Source organism: Platichthys flesus, chromosome 10 (assembly GCF_949316205.1).
Source record: "Platichthys flesus chromosome 10, fPlaFle2.1, whole genome shotgun sequence".
Lineage (NCBI taxonomy): Eukaryota > Metazoa > Chordata > Actinopteri > Pleuronectiformes > Pleuronectidae > Platichthys > Platichthys flesus.
Genome location: NC_084954.1, coordinates 6,088,866 through 6,105,407, shown reverse-complemented (window position 1 = coordinate 6,105,407; position 16,542 = coordinate 6,088,866). Strand labels below are relative to the sequence as shown.

Below are 16,542 nucleotides of genomic sequence, written 5' to 3'. Positions count from 1 at the left end.
AAGAACAGATGTGGAAGGCGAAGTCCAAAATGGCTGTGACACCCAAACTGCTGATTCCGGCTACAACACGAGAAGTCTGTCCAGAGGAAGCAATCTGAGGAGCACGTGTTTATATAGATGATGAGAATGTGGAGAAGAGATGAACACTGCAGAGGCAGCTTTTCAAGACGTTTCTCTCCCTCTTTGTCACATAGCTTTCATCTCCCGGCAGTAATTGCCTTGGCATTTCTCAGCCACGACACCGGTGTGCTCTGCTCCATTTCCAGCTGTATTAACCTTTTGCCAGTTGCAGCTGTGTTCACTGTTGTTCAGCTGGACCATCGAACCGTTTAATAACGCACATCCAGCGGCTGTGGTCGGGAACAGGAGGCCGACTCCTCCTTCAGCTGGGACTCTTGGAGATGCCCGTTGGTCAATAACAAGTACGTGCCCATGAAGATACGATGAAAAGCAAACTACGTCTCTCCATGTTCCCAAATCGCCCCGCATATTTTGATTATATAAATTATACAGCCTATAAATATCCATAACCCTCTCCTGGGTGATTTCCTTAATTGTCTGTTTGTCAAGAGGATGTGCCAGACAAGATGTCATCAAAAACCAGGACATTAGACACCTGGAAACACTTTGTGTCCCTTTTTCACAGCAGATATTTTGACTGGTTAAAAACAGGTGATACTGATAACACAACAAATAACTCTATTTTAATCTAACAGCAGCAAGGACAATAACTGAGAGGAATATTATTCTGAAAATAGAATACAAATTTAGAAATTTGCTCATCTCATTTATTTCAGACAAATACAACTGTGTGTTCGCAAAGGATTAACCAACTTAAAAACATTTAAACTTGCTCTCCTCACATGTGTTGCAGGAACTAAAGTCTTTGAATCAAGTGAAGAATAAAATTCACATTCGTGGAACTTTTAGCTTTTTGTGGCTTTAAAAGAATATCTTTGATACGGTCAGGAAAAGTATAGAATGTCTTTTTCCAGTATTTGATGGTTTGGTATGTTTGCAATAGTTTGTAATGGTAATTAAACAAAGCCATAAACCCAATAGGTTTGTGTGAGTTTTGCCAGGAAACCATGTTGGAAACCATTGGTGCCCAGTTGAAACATACTGGAATGTATCAGGGACAGTTTGTGGGATAGCTGGAGATGTGTTCCCCTTAAAAATCCCAATCAGCACTTTGATCACGTCAGACGTTGAACTTGTGCTGTTTGACACAACCTCGGTAATACTTAAATGTAACTGTAGCTGATATTTGTTTGTTAAAGACGAATTAAACATGAATGAATGGAGAACTGATTAGAAAAAACTAATTCACTCGTTCTATAATGGACCTGTCCCTGGGCTATTTTTGTGGTGGCCAGTTATTCTTTCTTTCTTTCTCCCCCGCCCCCCCCCCCCCCCCCCCATCTAATCCATATTTTTGCTAAGGGCCATTTCTCTAAAGATGAGGAGGAATATCTGGAGTTTCCATGGTTACAGCGGATACATCAGACACAGCTATTTAGAGCTTAGTTGAATTCCCGTCACCTGCTCTGCAGCCTGGTTTTGGGAGCACAGGTTCATCATATTTTTGTTGGAGTTGGTGGGTAGCTGTGATAACAATATGCTGAGAGCAGCAGAGCTGAGCCGACTGCCGGGAGGACGAGAAGAAGAATGAAGGAGCCGATAGGAGAGTGAGGAGAGGCAGGGAGCGTTTTGATGAATTCAAGCACATGTGCGTCAGAATCAAGAAGCTCTCTGTGCTCTCTGCCGCTCTCGCTCTCTCTCTGGTCGAGAAGAGATGAATTATAGAACATGGTGAAAGACAGAGTTGCAGCAGAGTCGAGTTTGAGTGAACTTGTGTTTCTTTCTTTCTCTACATTCTGCAGCATCGTCTCTCTTCTCTTCCTCTGTCTCTCAAACACATCTTCTCTCAGTGTATTTCTCACTTATCCTCACAGACACAAAGCACATTTGTGCGTCTGCCAATTTCACACTTGGATACATCACCCTCTGTGGTCTGTCAGTTAGATATCACCATTCAGACACAGTGAATTCACCGTTTATTTAACAGTTCATGATTTTCAGAGCAAAGAAATCAGGTCATATCCGCTGATATTGGTTTCTTATCGTTATCAATCAATATTAGGTCTGTCTGTGTACATGGGGCTGGTTTGGGGGCGTTGGGTGTTTATGAAGTATTACTGGATGTCATTATTCAAAGCTTGAGGTCCTCGGTTGTCTGAACGACTTGTTCTCATTACATCAGGAGCTGATGAGAGCAGAAATAAGTGAACCGCAGCCGCAGAGGGGACGCATCCATCACCGGGTCCCCGTGGTGGAGGGGCTGAGGTGAGGGAGTCCAAACATGGAAACATGGGGGAAACACAACTCTGAGACTCTACAGCTGAGATTAAGATGGAGATCACGAGGAAGGTCTTTAACAGGAAGTGGGAGCGTGGGCTGCATGGTGGTGTATGACACACACATGCACATTGCGCTAAAAAAAACCTTGGCTGTGTGTCCACCTCCATCTCTGTGTGTGTGTGTGTGTGTGTGTGTGTGTGTGAGTGTGTGTGTTCCAGTGAGGGAGGCGGATGTGACGGACGATGACCCCCTGCTTCACATTAAAGCTTGTGATAGCCTCTAATAGGTTTCTTTTTTTCCCAGCTAATAGGACCTCTCATACATTTTTCAATACCTCAGTGGGTGAGAGGATGACGGGGGGAAGAGATGGGGGGAAAGGGGGGGGGGGGGGCAAGAGACAGATTGCAGAGAGGAGTCAGAGAGGTAGCCGGTTAAATCGGAGAGAGAAAGATCCTCGGCAGTGAAAACACAGCACGCAAGGTCAGGGGAAATTAAAAATAGATCAGGGCGCACAGACGTATACCAGCCCCATGAAGCCTCTGTGTTCGTCAACAGCCTCCGAGATGAGAATGAATAAAAACATTTATTGCGTAACCGAGACGTCTAATCGGTGTGTTTCAGGCGAAATGAATAAAAAATATAGAAAAGGTTTCATATGAGTCCATGTACCTGTCATCAAAGCTCCTGCGAAGCCCCCTGGGGCCGGTGTTTACCCACAGAGACTGAGATGTTTGACTGAAGCACTGAAAACCTGTGATTACCTTGAATGTCTCAAAGTGTTCGCTCGGGCTGATGGCTTACCAGACAGCCTCTGTTTCCATGGTTACAGCCCTGGGAAAAGTTTTTTTTCAATACATTATGCTGGAAGCTGCCGTTGAGCGGGGATGTGCGTGCAGCCAAGTGCGTCCATGTTTGCGTATATGTACGTACACAGTTTCACTGCAGGCCGCGTCAAACTCTAAATCGGGGCAACGGGACAGCAAACAAGGATCCAGACATTGAGATGCAGACGGCGTGGAAGTCTGGTGGTTATGTAAGTCAGCACTGCACCACGCATACTTAAAGAGGAAGGTGTAGTCTCGGGGAAAACGCCTCTGCGAGCGTCAGTGCTGGGTAGAATTGAGAAGAGATTCACCTGGGCAGGTGTCTGCAGAGGGTGACACTGTCTGTTGTTTAACAAAACATTGTGATAAACTGTGACACCCTGAACTGACCTGTTTCAGGGCTCCATTGTGTAACAGTGCATAGACGTAAATGATGAGATGATGGAGCAATGTAAGAGGTTTGAAATGCAAAGTTATACAATTACATTATTCCCCCATATTATTTATCTACGGTGGCCTAGAGAGCTCAACGTACTGCAAATTAAGAAAACACATTCAAACAGAAAAAACATGCTGGAACTAAACAGAATATGTTTGGAGGGGACCAAGAAAAGTGATGAACCCGGCCGTAGTTCAATGCGAAGTTATTGAATTCTGGTACCTGTCAGTGATGATGGATCTATATGCAGCGTGTTTCTGTTTTTGCATTTGTTGTGACTCTCTTTTAGCTTCACAAATTTAGTTATATAAATAATTGAACGACTCAAATCCTGAGAAGAGCCATGAAGTAAAATATACTTTTTATACATATACAGTTTCATACAGGTCAGTAACCTGGGAATTGCTCTGGCTCAGCACAGACACGCGGTCACAGTAGAACATTTATTACTCTGATATAAATAAATTAATGTATATAATTCAGACGGTATAGTAGTTATTTCTATCCAATCAGTTATACACTAACGTGCACCAGATCCTCCTATAGGAATATCTTCTTTATACATATTCACCTTATACGTGTTTTGAGGACAGAGACACAGACACAGAGACTCCTCTATATTCTTCATACTGCTCTGACCCAGCTCTTACCTCTTTGACTAATGCAGGCGATCGACCTGAGCACACAATACCTTTCTGTGGTACTCACTGTAATTTGCTGATAAGCAAACTAAAAAGACCAGAAGACGGCTTCTAATAAACACATCACCCAGGCTGTGACCTCTGACCTCCTGTATTGAGCTGGGTGAGACCGCTAAATTCCTGCTCTTCCAGAGTTGCTCTTCTACAGCTGATCTCTGACCTCTCTGTGAAAGAAAGGGTTTTCTTTGTGTGGCTCACCAGTGAACCTCGAGTCAACAGAACTGTTCCTGTTGTTTGAATCTCCAGAGCAACTGATGACGGAGGTGTAGATGGGGACTGAAGGGCCACTATAGCAAGACACTTGTGTACATTTATGACTCAAGAGGATTCTCATGTGAGAATGTGTCTTCTTTGTGTATGTGTGTGTTTGTTTGTGTGCCTGTAGAGGTGTGTACACAGCTTTTTCTGAGTGTCACTTAAAGCATGTGTTGGGGGAAAAAAAGCCCCAGGAAATGTGTTTGTTTTTCCCCCAGAAAAATTAACATAATATGTTGAAACATTTCCACCTAATTAAAAATTTCCAAAATTGCTTCACTGAAGAACTATTTCAAAACAGTTGTGAAGCATTTAGGCTTTTTTTATAGCTGTTTGGATACAAATGGCTCCTGCATCATTGCACCAAACATTAGAGGATAATAACGTCTGAATGTGTGCGTTTGTGTGTGTGTGTGTGTGTCTGTGTGTTTGTACAATAACCCTGAGGGGAGGATCTGGCAAAGCTTTTATAGGCAACACGTGCGGTTGCTATGGCAAACAACAATGCGACCATCAGATAAAAACACCAAACGGTACATCCATGTGTGATTTGTAATCCTTCTTCTCACTCGTTCTCTCTCTTGCATACACACTCACGTCTAATGCAAGTATTTGATATCCACATAATGATTCTTAATCGGGACTAAAATAATTAACCGACGCTTTTCCAGCCCATCCCTCTCTCTCTCTCTGGCGTTATCAGGCCTAGCAAGCAGGAGCAAGTAATCTGAGTACACATCCAGCCTCTATAATTGGGTTTATGCAGCAACCAATCCAGACCACGGCCTTCATGGAGATGAATGGCTCAGGAGGCCGTGATGTTCACACACTTACTCGCTCTGTGTCTCGGGCAGAGGGGTGAAAAAAGAGAGGGTGATAGTTGGAGACAGCATCAAATAAAACCAGAAGGTCAAAGGTCATCACGTACTTTCTGAGCTGATTTGCTCAGATGGCAGGTTTGGGACATATTACTCTAAAATCCTGAGTATAAAGACTTAAGTTATGACCAACATAAACTTTGTTAAGCTTCATATTTATGCATCGTTGTTTCTCCTGGTGTATTTTATAAGAACTTTGAGAAGTCTGCATCCATGTGTTGTTTTGGAGATTTTTCACTTTGCACAACATTTAAGAGCACAGTTTTAATAGATAGTGTTGTCAAAATAAGAGGGAATAAGGGAACAAATATTAGGCCTGGACTGCTTTAGTTTTATCCACATACAAAACTTCACAGTTATTCTTATTCTAATTTCTTGCAGCACAAATATAAGAAACGTGTGATGTGTTGTTATATTGATTTTATGCGATGCATTACAACTCCAGGGTTAGTCGCTCATCATTGCTTAATCGCTTTAGTAATAAACAGTTAACTGACAGCATGTCTATACACTGGAATATGTCATTTTGATGCACATTTTCATTTCCTGTGCTGTTGTATAATAAGTTTTATACATTTGAACTCATAATGGTTAAATTGCATTTGAAAGTCTTACTGCATCATGTGTATTGATGTGTATTCAAGGAAAGTAATGGCGTGTTGTTTTGGAGAATTTACATCTGCACAATGCTGTAAAAGCTCTGTTTCATCTGTATAGTAATGGACAGTCAACAGACAGGAATATGTAATATTGATGCATCTTTTAATTTCCTGAGCTGTTAAATAATTGTGTCATGTACAACTGTAAAAGTACGTTTCAATCCATATAATAATGGACAGTTAATAGACCAGTACAGACAGGAATATGACATATTTGTGTGTCTTGTAATTTCCTGAGGTGTTATAATAAACTGTGATGCATTTGACCTCTGAATGGGTTCATTTGAATCTCTTGCTGTAACATGTGTATCGATCCAAAGTATTGGTTTGCAATTGGAGGATTCACATCCTGCACGAGGCTGGGATCTTGTCAAAATAAGAGGGGAGTCCCTCTGCTCTGGTGCGCGTCCCCGTGAGCGCTGTGCTGGCGGGCCCCTCCCCTTCCCCGTGCCCGAGGCGCGCGGCCGCCCGGGCCCGGTGTGTCCGCCAGGGGGCAGCTGTGTGTCGGTCTGAGGCTGCGCCGCTCCCGCTGCATCACAGAGACGGAAAAACCACCAGATGGCGGTTTAGGATTGCTGCTCTTCTCCGAAGGCGCGGTTCCGCTCGCTCGGCCAATTTTCAATATTAAAATACGCACGATATTATCACGAAAATCGATTAATCGTTGCGGAGGGCGCTAATCGATTCGGCGATGGTCGCTGAAGGTGAGTGTGTGGGGTTTTTGTCGTGTTTTGTGCGGCGGGCAGGGAGACGGGGCGCAGATTAAAGATGGTGGACGCAGACAGGGGAGGCTGGCTGGATGGGGGAAGGGCGCTAGCGGCTAACGGGGCTGAATGTGCTTTCTCTCCCTTCGCTCAGTTACATTATAGCCTAGCCGGAGCCGTTAGCATGTAGCTAGCCCTCCTGGAACAATCCGGCGGGGCGACTCGCCGGAGGGGCAGAGCGGGGCTGCCGCAGCGCCGGCCCCGCGCTGCCCCGCACGTCCCCCGCCCGGCGCCGGGAGTTGGGCTTGTCAACAAATAAAGAGCCATGCGGTGTGACGCGGTTTCTCGCTCTTTGCAGCGAAGGCGTCCACAGCATCACCTTCCCTCTGCCCTGCTGTGATCTCCCTGATGGAGCTCTGTCACCTGCTCACACGATATGTTTTTGCCACGTTGCTGTTTCGACTTTTGTTGTTGTCCAGCCTCTGGCACTTTCTCCATCTCCGAACATTGTTTGCTGTGATCGTGCCACTCTTTTCTCTTTTCTCCTTTCTCTTTTTTTTGTCTTCCTCCCCCAAGCATCCCATCTTCCCCTTCAAGTTTTGAACAGTGGTGGCGACTTTGCACGCGGCCAATGAGCCTGTTTGTGTAATGAACGACAGCACGTGGATGCATTTGTGAACGTGTTTGCAGGACTGCCACCGTGCATGTTTTTCAACAACATCATTATGGCGCTTCTCTCTCTCTCTCTCTCTCTCTCTACTTCCCCCTCTTTCCCGCCCCCTTCTGTGCGGGTAGCAGGCAACACTGAGCGGGGGGGAAACATGAGTCACATTGGTGGGGGTTGGGGGATGGGCTCCACCAGCCAGCCCCACAGGTCCTGGCTCCCCTCCCGCCCCTGACCTGTGTGTAGCTTGGGGGGCCCAGTTGATTGTGGGTCAGTGCCTCCTGTCACTGTGCAAATTGTTGCATAACTGCTTTGTTTACAGTCAGCCATGTGATTTTCTCACCCGGGCTGTCTCTGGCATGCTATCTGCAGCTCGCCTGTCTCTATTACCCTCTATCCTGCAGGACGAGTTGAGCAAGGCATGTTTGACATTGGGTGGAGGACGGCCCTGGTTCAGAGCTTGACACTGTGGAGGCTCTTCTTGCTCCTGTTGACATATATGGCTGCTGTAATTACAACACATTTTATCTGCAAGTTCAAATCTTTGAGAGAAACAAACATCTCCACGAGCACGTTGTGAAGTGTAAGAGACGTTTGCATTGAAGAGCTGCAGATTTTTTACGGTGTACATTTCTTGGAGCTCGATCCAACAGTCTCCTTCACATGTTCAAACCCAATCCTTAATCATTACATGTCAACACGGCAATGCTTTCTGTTTCCTGTTGCTCCACACAAAGTGGGCTTGTGGGAACTCTTCATCTGCTCCAGCTTGCAGAAGTGGCTCCTGTCCATTTATAGTGGTGGAATTAATGCAATAATTTTTTTTTTTTACATGATCACACCAATTAATCATGATTGTCTGCCTCTTTTGGACAATCCAATTATTACAAATCATAGATTGTTTACACATTTACATTTTCTTGCAAATTTTTCTCCCCCCCAAATAGCAACATATATTGAGTTAAAATATTATGAAATGCCAGTCTGTCTTTATATTCTTACTCTAGATGAAATATTTATATTAAATGTTATCAATAATTTCAGTTCTGCTACAGTCAGTCAAGTGCCGTGTGTCATCTACAATTGCATATGATGATGAACCAGTTGTCTTCATACCTACAATCTTATGAAGGTACTTGAAACACAATTGGATCTGTGGTTTTATTGGGAGAAAATACCCGGATGGTGTAATCACGTATGTCTGTATAATCTAAAAAACTTTCATCGCCGATCAGATGTGAGATTTCAGTACATCTCCAAGAAATAAGTCGTTAAAATGATGAACAGAAAATAACTTTTCTTTTCCTTGTGTCATCGGATCGTTTGGTTTGTTGTGTAGTGTAATTTGAGCTCCTCAGCCACCGCATGCAAAAAACACACACACTATGACCTTTGGTCCTCGTCCATGTGAAAAGTCACCACAGGCCTAATGTAATGATGCCAGACTGCGTAGTGGTCAGGTTGTACTGTACATGTTGTTCTAGTGAATAACCATATCCATTGCGAAAGTAGTTAAATTGACTAAAAACACATAATTACATTTCTAATCAGGGCGTCCACAGAGAAATGTGCAGAGTTTTTTTTACAAACTGATGAATATTCATTCATACACCAACGTCTTTGGTTAATCACACTCTTTAAAGCAGTTGGCATTTCTTGCATAGCTTCTGTGTGACTGGTGTGGAGAACATGTCCCATTTCAAACCTTTAGATAACACTGACAGGAGTGCTGCCTGGTTCCTGCATCGTTTCGATTGCTTTGCTCTCTGACCTTTCTCTCCCATAGAAGCCTAAAGATCCACATAATGTTTCTTATAACTGGTTTATACACATCACAGAGACTGCTGTCATTTTACAGTTGTTCATTTGAAGCAATTAATACCTAAGGATTATTTGTTTTGGGCTGAAGTGGTTCTGTTAAGAAAAGCAAATGGCTTGTCCATGTTTACTTCATAATTGTATCCTAATGATGCTGAGTTGTTTGGATTATTCTAAAGTTCAAGGTTTAACTTGAGCAGTCCTGCTTTCTGGATTATTAATTGTACCATTTAGTGGTTTCTAAGCCAGAGGCTCTAACCGCTCAATTGCTGTGTGCTTTGCGTTAGAGCCATATCCTTCTAATGACACAGCTCAGGAGATTATGTAATGGCTTTGACATTTGTCATAGCCTATTACACGGTGACCTTGATTCAAGATGTGGGCTGTAGAGGGAACGTTTCCCGTGCATATTGTTGTCCAGCCTTTTCCGCGGGTTCAGCACAGCCGAAGGGGAAGTCGAGAGAAAAAAAATTATAACTGCAATCTGTATGATCTAAAGGAAAGGCAATCTGCCCTTATTAGTCTGTTTGAATGTGAGAAAAGAGAACTTCTTTATGCATTAAAGAGTATTGCTCAGTATAGGATGAAGCCACATGAAAGTTTCCTCCATTATTGTGTCTATAAAAATGATAAAATCAGACAGAGGTGCATTTGCTCCAAAGTGCTGAATGCATTTATCACAGCAGAAATCCCAGGGGTATCCCATAATACATTATTAGTCCATATCCACGCATATAATTCATGTATGCTTAAATACGTTGTATTTCACACCTGGTTTCAAAGGAAATGATGGTGTTACAGTAGTGTGTGTTTTTGTTGTTTTGTTTTTTATAAGGAAAGCCCTCCAGTCTGTTCGCGTCTCTATGCAAAGAAGACGGCAAAACACTTTCTAGAACAGTTTTGTCACCCCTGGCTGGTTTAAGGCTTTCATTGTGATGTGGTTTCCTGTTGTGTGAATCTGTTTACTCAACTGTAGACTCATGCTGGAGTAGATCTGAGTATTTCGTAAGCCTGTGAATCGGTAGAGTCACTGTGATTCTTCTAGAGAAGCAACCACTGAAGGAAAATAATGAGGATAAAAATGACATTAGAAGCATGATAAGCACATAAATAACTTAAAATGCCAACTTGACTTAATAATCACGTTACTTTTTTGGACTGGTTTGGTTTGACTTGTAGAAGCAAGTCAGTTCTTGCCATTTAAGGGATATCGAGAAATTACCGGACTGTGGAGTCTCTGGTTTCTTTGAGTTATTCGAGGCATAGTGTTACCGCTCCAGGATGATATGTAGATTCACTGGTCGTATACTCGCAACAGAAAAGCAAATTGTAGCCTCATTACAGACATTAAAGTTCTGTCAACTTCCGAAATCTGGAACAACAGGAAACTTAACTGTTGATTGTTTGGAAATGAAAAAAGTTAGCGTTTAAGTTTGAGAAGCTGCTGGCCATATAGCAGTATCTGCATTTGCCAATAATGGTTCCACTGTAATTTCAGCAACCAAACAGCTGTAAAGACAAAAGGCCCATTCAGACTGAGTTATATGATGCAACATGCATGAGTTATTGTCACTCAGTTATCAGTGCTCAGCTCAGGAAGACGAGGTTACATTTACCTGGCAAGTTTCCCCTTGTAGACCTTTAAGCTCCTTTCAGACACTTTATTACATTATCCAGAAGAGTTGTATGTGAGAGAGAAAATATCCAAGTCAGAGGCTCTAGATTTAGTAAAAACAGTACATAATGTCCAAATGAACCCAGGTGAATATACGGCATTACATTATCTGGGGGATTCACTGCAAGTGGAAGCGTTGATGATGCTTTGGACCCAAAATAAAAAAAAACAAGCAATCTCAGGATGATAAAGTGATGCCCTACATGACAATGTCAACTTGGAAAGACGATGAGATTAAAGAGCTTTTGGTGATCGCGTCAGCATATATAACAAACTTTAGAATATTTGATCATTTATATTTACTTGAAATATAAATCCTACACATATGACTAATGAAAGGTCTAAATACATAGAGCAGGATGTTTTGTGTTAAAAATCACAATGCTAGCTGTGCTTTACATTGATCATTAGTATAGCCTGTTTCGTGTTTTACTTCATTTTAGTAATGTGCAGGCTAATTGTGAAGGACAGTTGTGAGTTATCAAATAATATGATACCAAGCGGTTCTAGTTGCAGCATCGTCAGGGAGGTTTAATCTGCATTCAGAAGGTATTCCATAACGTGATGCTATTCAGCTGTCAGAGTGAGCAGTAATGAGACTAGGTGCGTCATGTCGTGCATAGTGTGTGTTTTGGAGATGTGTGATTTCTCTGTGGTATTCCGACACGGCTCAGTGGTTGCTACGCTGAACAAGCAGCTTCTACCTGCAGCTTACGCACAAGAGTGTTTGCTGATGCATGTTATTGACTGGCCAGGGCTATAACCAGTTCATAAGAGAGTCAAGAGTGTGAAGACAACACCAAGACTTTACTTTTCAAGATGCTTCTTTCTCATTGGCAGCCCAGTGCTGTAATGAAGAGTCTCTTGGTCTCATCTTGGCACTGACAGGAGCATACTTCTGAATTTATATTATTAAAACAGTTGATAATTTCTGTATCAAGAGCAGATCTTTTTTTTTCTTCCCTCCAGCATACAGTCCTACATTTTTCATTAAATGGTGTTGTGAAGACGGATTACTTGGCCTTATACTGATCTCGCTGAAGAGGCTCTGTACTCAAGTAATTGTGTAAAATCAGAGATTTATTCCAGTGCATGTCAAGGGGGAAATACTGTAGCTCTGACGTGAAAGGATTTATTTGACAGGTGTAATAACTAGTCCCATTGTAAATGAAGGTTTTAGATTTGAAGCATGAGCTCATAAAATACGAAGGAGTTTATAGAAGCAGCAGTTTGTAGAGCATGTAGATCTGCTACACCATAAACTTAACTGTCGACATCATAAAACAAGTTGGAACTCACCAAGGAAACATTTTTCATGTTATACTTGGTACACATTTTGCACACACAGTTTGTCATCTGTTCCGACCGCTCATCCATACGCTAGAAACAACGTTTAGCACTGCTAGTGTGTTGTCTGCTTTCTACTGTGTGGAAAGTGGACAGTGAGGAACTGCTGCTACCACCTGCTTTTGAATTGCCTGCTCTGTTGATACTGACAGCGGTTCATCTTTACACCCTTGCTGCAAAGCAGAGCGTTGTAGGCAGGAACACCTTATTAAAGACTGAGCCTCTGACAGAAGGCTCAAAGGAAAGATCGCCACCAGTGCTTCACTCCCGCCCAACAGTTTAAGGTGGTGTGAAGTAAGAAGTAGCAGATGCATTAGGTCCCTGTGCATTCACAATTTTTCAAGGGTATTAAGCTGACAACAGGAAAAAAACTGTTTTCAACCTCTCTTGTTTAGCACTAACAAGATGATGGTTTTTACCACTGTGCTGTAATGATAAACATACGTATTATTGTCCTGTGAGTAACCCTTAACTGGATGTTATGCTGGCTCACAACATAAAAAACACGTTGACAATATATAAAATATGTCTTCCTAGCAGATTTTATAATTACAGAATATTTGTGTGCATTAGCAAATTTTTAAACATATATATCCATCCGGATTATAGTGTGTTTAATCTATTAAGTCAAGTTGTATGTAGTGTTTGCATATTCTAAATGTTTGGTACCAAATTTAAATAAATACTTCACTTTTAAATCTGCATATTCAAACGATTTAACTTTCTTTGCACAGCACCTTACAAAGATGTTACTGCAATCCAAATGCATTATAGATGACTCACCGTCTGACAACGACACGGTACAATGGTGAGACTAATGCACACAAGGAACAGAAAGGAGGAAAATGAAGTCATGGATTTATTCAGATAAACAAAGAGAAAAGAGAATAAATGAATATGCTAGGAGAGTGCTCGGAGAGTCAGTACCTCTGCCAAGGCTAATGTCCTATCTCCCTGTGTTGAAGACAGCCTTGACAGAGGAAATGGCATAAAAAAAATTAGCACAATGAAATAAATAATGCGTATAAGACAGTGCTTACTTCTTGAGTGAATGTGGGAAGATCTCTGCACTTTGAGCTGCTTTCAGAGTCTTGGGCGGCAATTGCCTGGAGCAAGAAAACTAAGAGTTGTCTCACAAGACGGTTTACTTCTGTCAGTTTCTTGATTCTTAGGCGCAACAGGATTCTTTTAGGGCCATTGGCCAAGTTTATGGTAGTAAAATAAAGTCCTAGATTTGCATTCGCATTTATTGAAAGATTCATTTTTATCCGTGTCCTGCAGGAGGGAAGGCCGTAGTTTAGAGAGGATATGATACATTATTGATCTCTTAGTGAGTTGCAAAGGCAGAGATGGATATCATGCTCATGGAGGCTCCAAGGGTAGATGTTTGAGGGATAAGTTCAATTCTCGCTCTAGGTTTGGTGGGCTTTGAGTGGTAATTTGTTTTTTATGTATGTTCAGGGCTGCCAGATCTAAATTTGGCACTAGACCAGACCCACAAGTCCTTTAGGTGTCATTTATACAGGCGAGGTTAACAGCCTGCTCTGAGCAGCAGCGAGTAGCACCCCCTCAGCATCAGCTGTGGCAGCGGGTGTCTCGCCGGTCAGTGCTATTTGTACAAACTCTTACTTAATATTGATTCGCTGCCCCGTGCCAAGTCTATTCTGTGGCTGCACAGAGCGGGAGCGAAGTAGTATTAAATGGGTGGAAAGTTTGGCAAATGGGAGCTCACACAGTTTGCCAAATCTTTATTAGCATTGGCAACAGAAACCATGGAAATGTTTTTGCCATGAAACAAATTGATAGTCTCTCTGAACAGTCTCTAAAAAACGAGGTCTGTAAAAAATATTGTAAATTGTAAAAAAGTATTGGATTTGTTGCTGGATGGATATTGATACTTTCCATTTGCAGTTCGCATTGATCTCCTGATGCGACAGGCGGGATTTACCAACGTTACATATGTTTAGGTCTTGTTCACTTCCCTGCATCGAGGCATCAGTCGTTAATCCCATCTGCTCTCTTGGCCTGTGCACAGGCCGGGGATTAAAGGGTTTCCCTGTCCGCGCCGCTTTGCTACGACAGATTATTTACCCATAATCCTCCCTCCTTATCTCCTACTGTCTGCATATTATCTTATCAGCCTTATCGACAAAACCAAACAGCTCAACACAGTATCAGACAGACCCACTGCAGTCAGGGTAAGAGGACAAAAGACCTGTTTGAGAATATATTTGGCTTCTCTACTACATTATCGTAAACTTTTTTGAATTACAATTACTGAGCGGTTGTTCAAACTGCCAGCCACCAAGATCTTCTGTGGGAAGCTGTTTAAATACTTACTTTCATTATCAATTAATCTGCTGATTGTTTCTCAATTAATTGATTGAAGACTCTTCAAAAGTCTTTTTTCCATTCAACAGTCAACATATTCAGTTAAGCAATAAACAGAAGTGATACATTTTGGAAGTTTTCACATTAGAGAAACATTGTTATTAGGGGTAAAAAGCCAAGAGCATATATTTAACAATATTACCCAAAACAGAGTCAACAGTTTTGTGAAGTTGTGACCAGCAAAAGTTAAATTCAATTTTTTTTACTAATAACATAAATTCCAAAGCAATTATCAAATTGTAATCAATCACATGTTTCTGTTATTTGACTAATTGCTGAATGGAAGTCGATCAGTCACAGTCAGAAGAAAGGTTCTGTTGTTGTGTCATCTAAAGAACCTTTACCGGTCCCCAGTAGACAAAGCCATTGTGCATCCCTCAGCAGGATTGGTTCCTCTTGTGTAAACAGCTTTGAATGCCCCTCTTACTTTTTTCTTTCTGATTTCTTTGTCTTCTCTTTGTGGCAGACACCTTGCATACAGCAGCTCTGTTTTAAATTAGCCATCTGCCTCAGTCAAAGCTCAACAGCCTCTCCTTCTGACTCCCTCAGCCTCAGTCTTTATCTGAGCAGTCTTTATTCCCCTCGGCCGCCTGTACTTTATGACTGTAATGGCAGGCGCTTTTCTTTTTTTCTTCTTTGCTTTGACATCTGCCTTCTCAGATTAGCAGGCCTCTCCCGCTCCACTAAAAATCTTCCACGTGCCACAAGATCATTAGGAAGTAATAATGGGTGTGAGGACTAATGGCCTCCGCGAGGGGTGTGTGTCAGTCTGTGTGTGAGTGATTCTATGAGTGAGTTAGTGTGTGTTTGTGTGTGTGTGTGTGTGTGTGTGTGTCCTGCCCCGTCCTTCACCGTCCTCCCTCCCTCTGCTCCTCTATTAGAAGTGAATATGTGGCAGACTCAAGAATCTGGGCCAAGGTGAGAGAAGAAACACAGACAGATGAGAGAAGAACAAATGAGTCTTTTCTCCTCCACTCACTCCCTCCCTCCCTCCCGAGCACTCTCCTGCTGCCCTTTCCCCCCCCTCTGCTGCTGTCACCCTTTCTCCCTCTCTCCCCCCTCTATCATTTGCCCCTCGTTCCCACCTAAACACCCACACCACCCCTCTCTTCCCCCCTCACTCTCGTCTCCATTTTGCGTCAGCTGCAGCCAAGCAGGCAGCCATTGCAAAGAGGGGGGGGGGGCAGCATTGCCTCCTCTCTGCTTTATCCTTTCCATAGCCTTGCCCTTTTCTTTTCCATTCTTATGATGTATTTATCCTGTATTCACAGAGGTAGTTCTCAGGAGATAGTGTCAAAAGAAATATATTTTTCAGCCGAGGTCTTATCAGATTGTGCACACATCATCCTTCCCCGGTTCTCCTCTATGCTGGGATCAGGCTTTGTGTGCTGCCGAGAAAAAAGTGCACAGTCGCAATAACAGATGGCTGTGCATGTGTGCGTTTGAGTGTGCGTTTGTGTGCACAGGATACATGGCTGTGTCTGACTCCGACTTTTGTGTGTCAGATGGGTAATATCCCGTGTGACATAATCATAATCTGGTTAAACCAGGCGGCCACAGTTGGCCTCGAGGCTGTTCCACATTACAAGGCTAAGGCTCTTTGGTCTCAGTATGTATGGAAGTTGGCAGCATGATAAAGTGCAATTAGTGTACTTGAGGTTCAGTTTGTTGCGGTGGCCCAGAGGAAGGGTTTGTGGTTCAAGTTCACAAGTCATGCTCTGGTTGGTCTTCAATGTGAAGATTCTTGCTGGTTTTCTTGACTGTGAGTTTAAGCCCCTCCCAGCTTTGCAGAGAGTTTTTTTGCATCTTTCGTCGGATTGTTTCAG

At 42.7% G+C, this 16,542-nt stretch overlaps 1 protein-coding gene across 1 annotated transcript in view; it reads left to right on the top strand.

The window, feature by feature from the left end:
• The first annotated feature begins 6,667 nt into the window (after nt 1-6,667).
• The window catches only part of stag1a (STAG1 cohesin complex component a), a 37,543-nt gene continuing 27,668 nt past the window's right edge, over nt 6,668-16,542 (top strand). The window contains exon 1 of the mRNA XM_062397607.1: nt 6,668-6,821. The gene's annotated coding sequence lies outside the window, so the exon portion shown is untranslated. The remainder of the gene's footprint in view (nt 6,822-16,542) is intronic.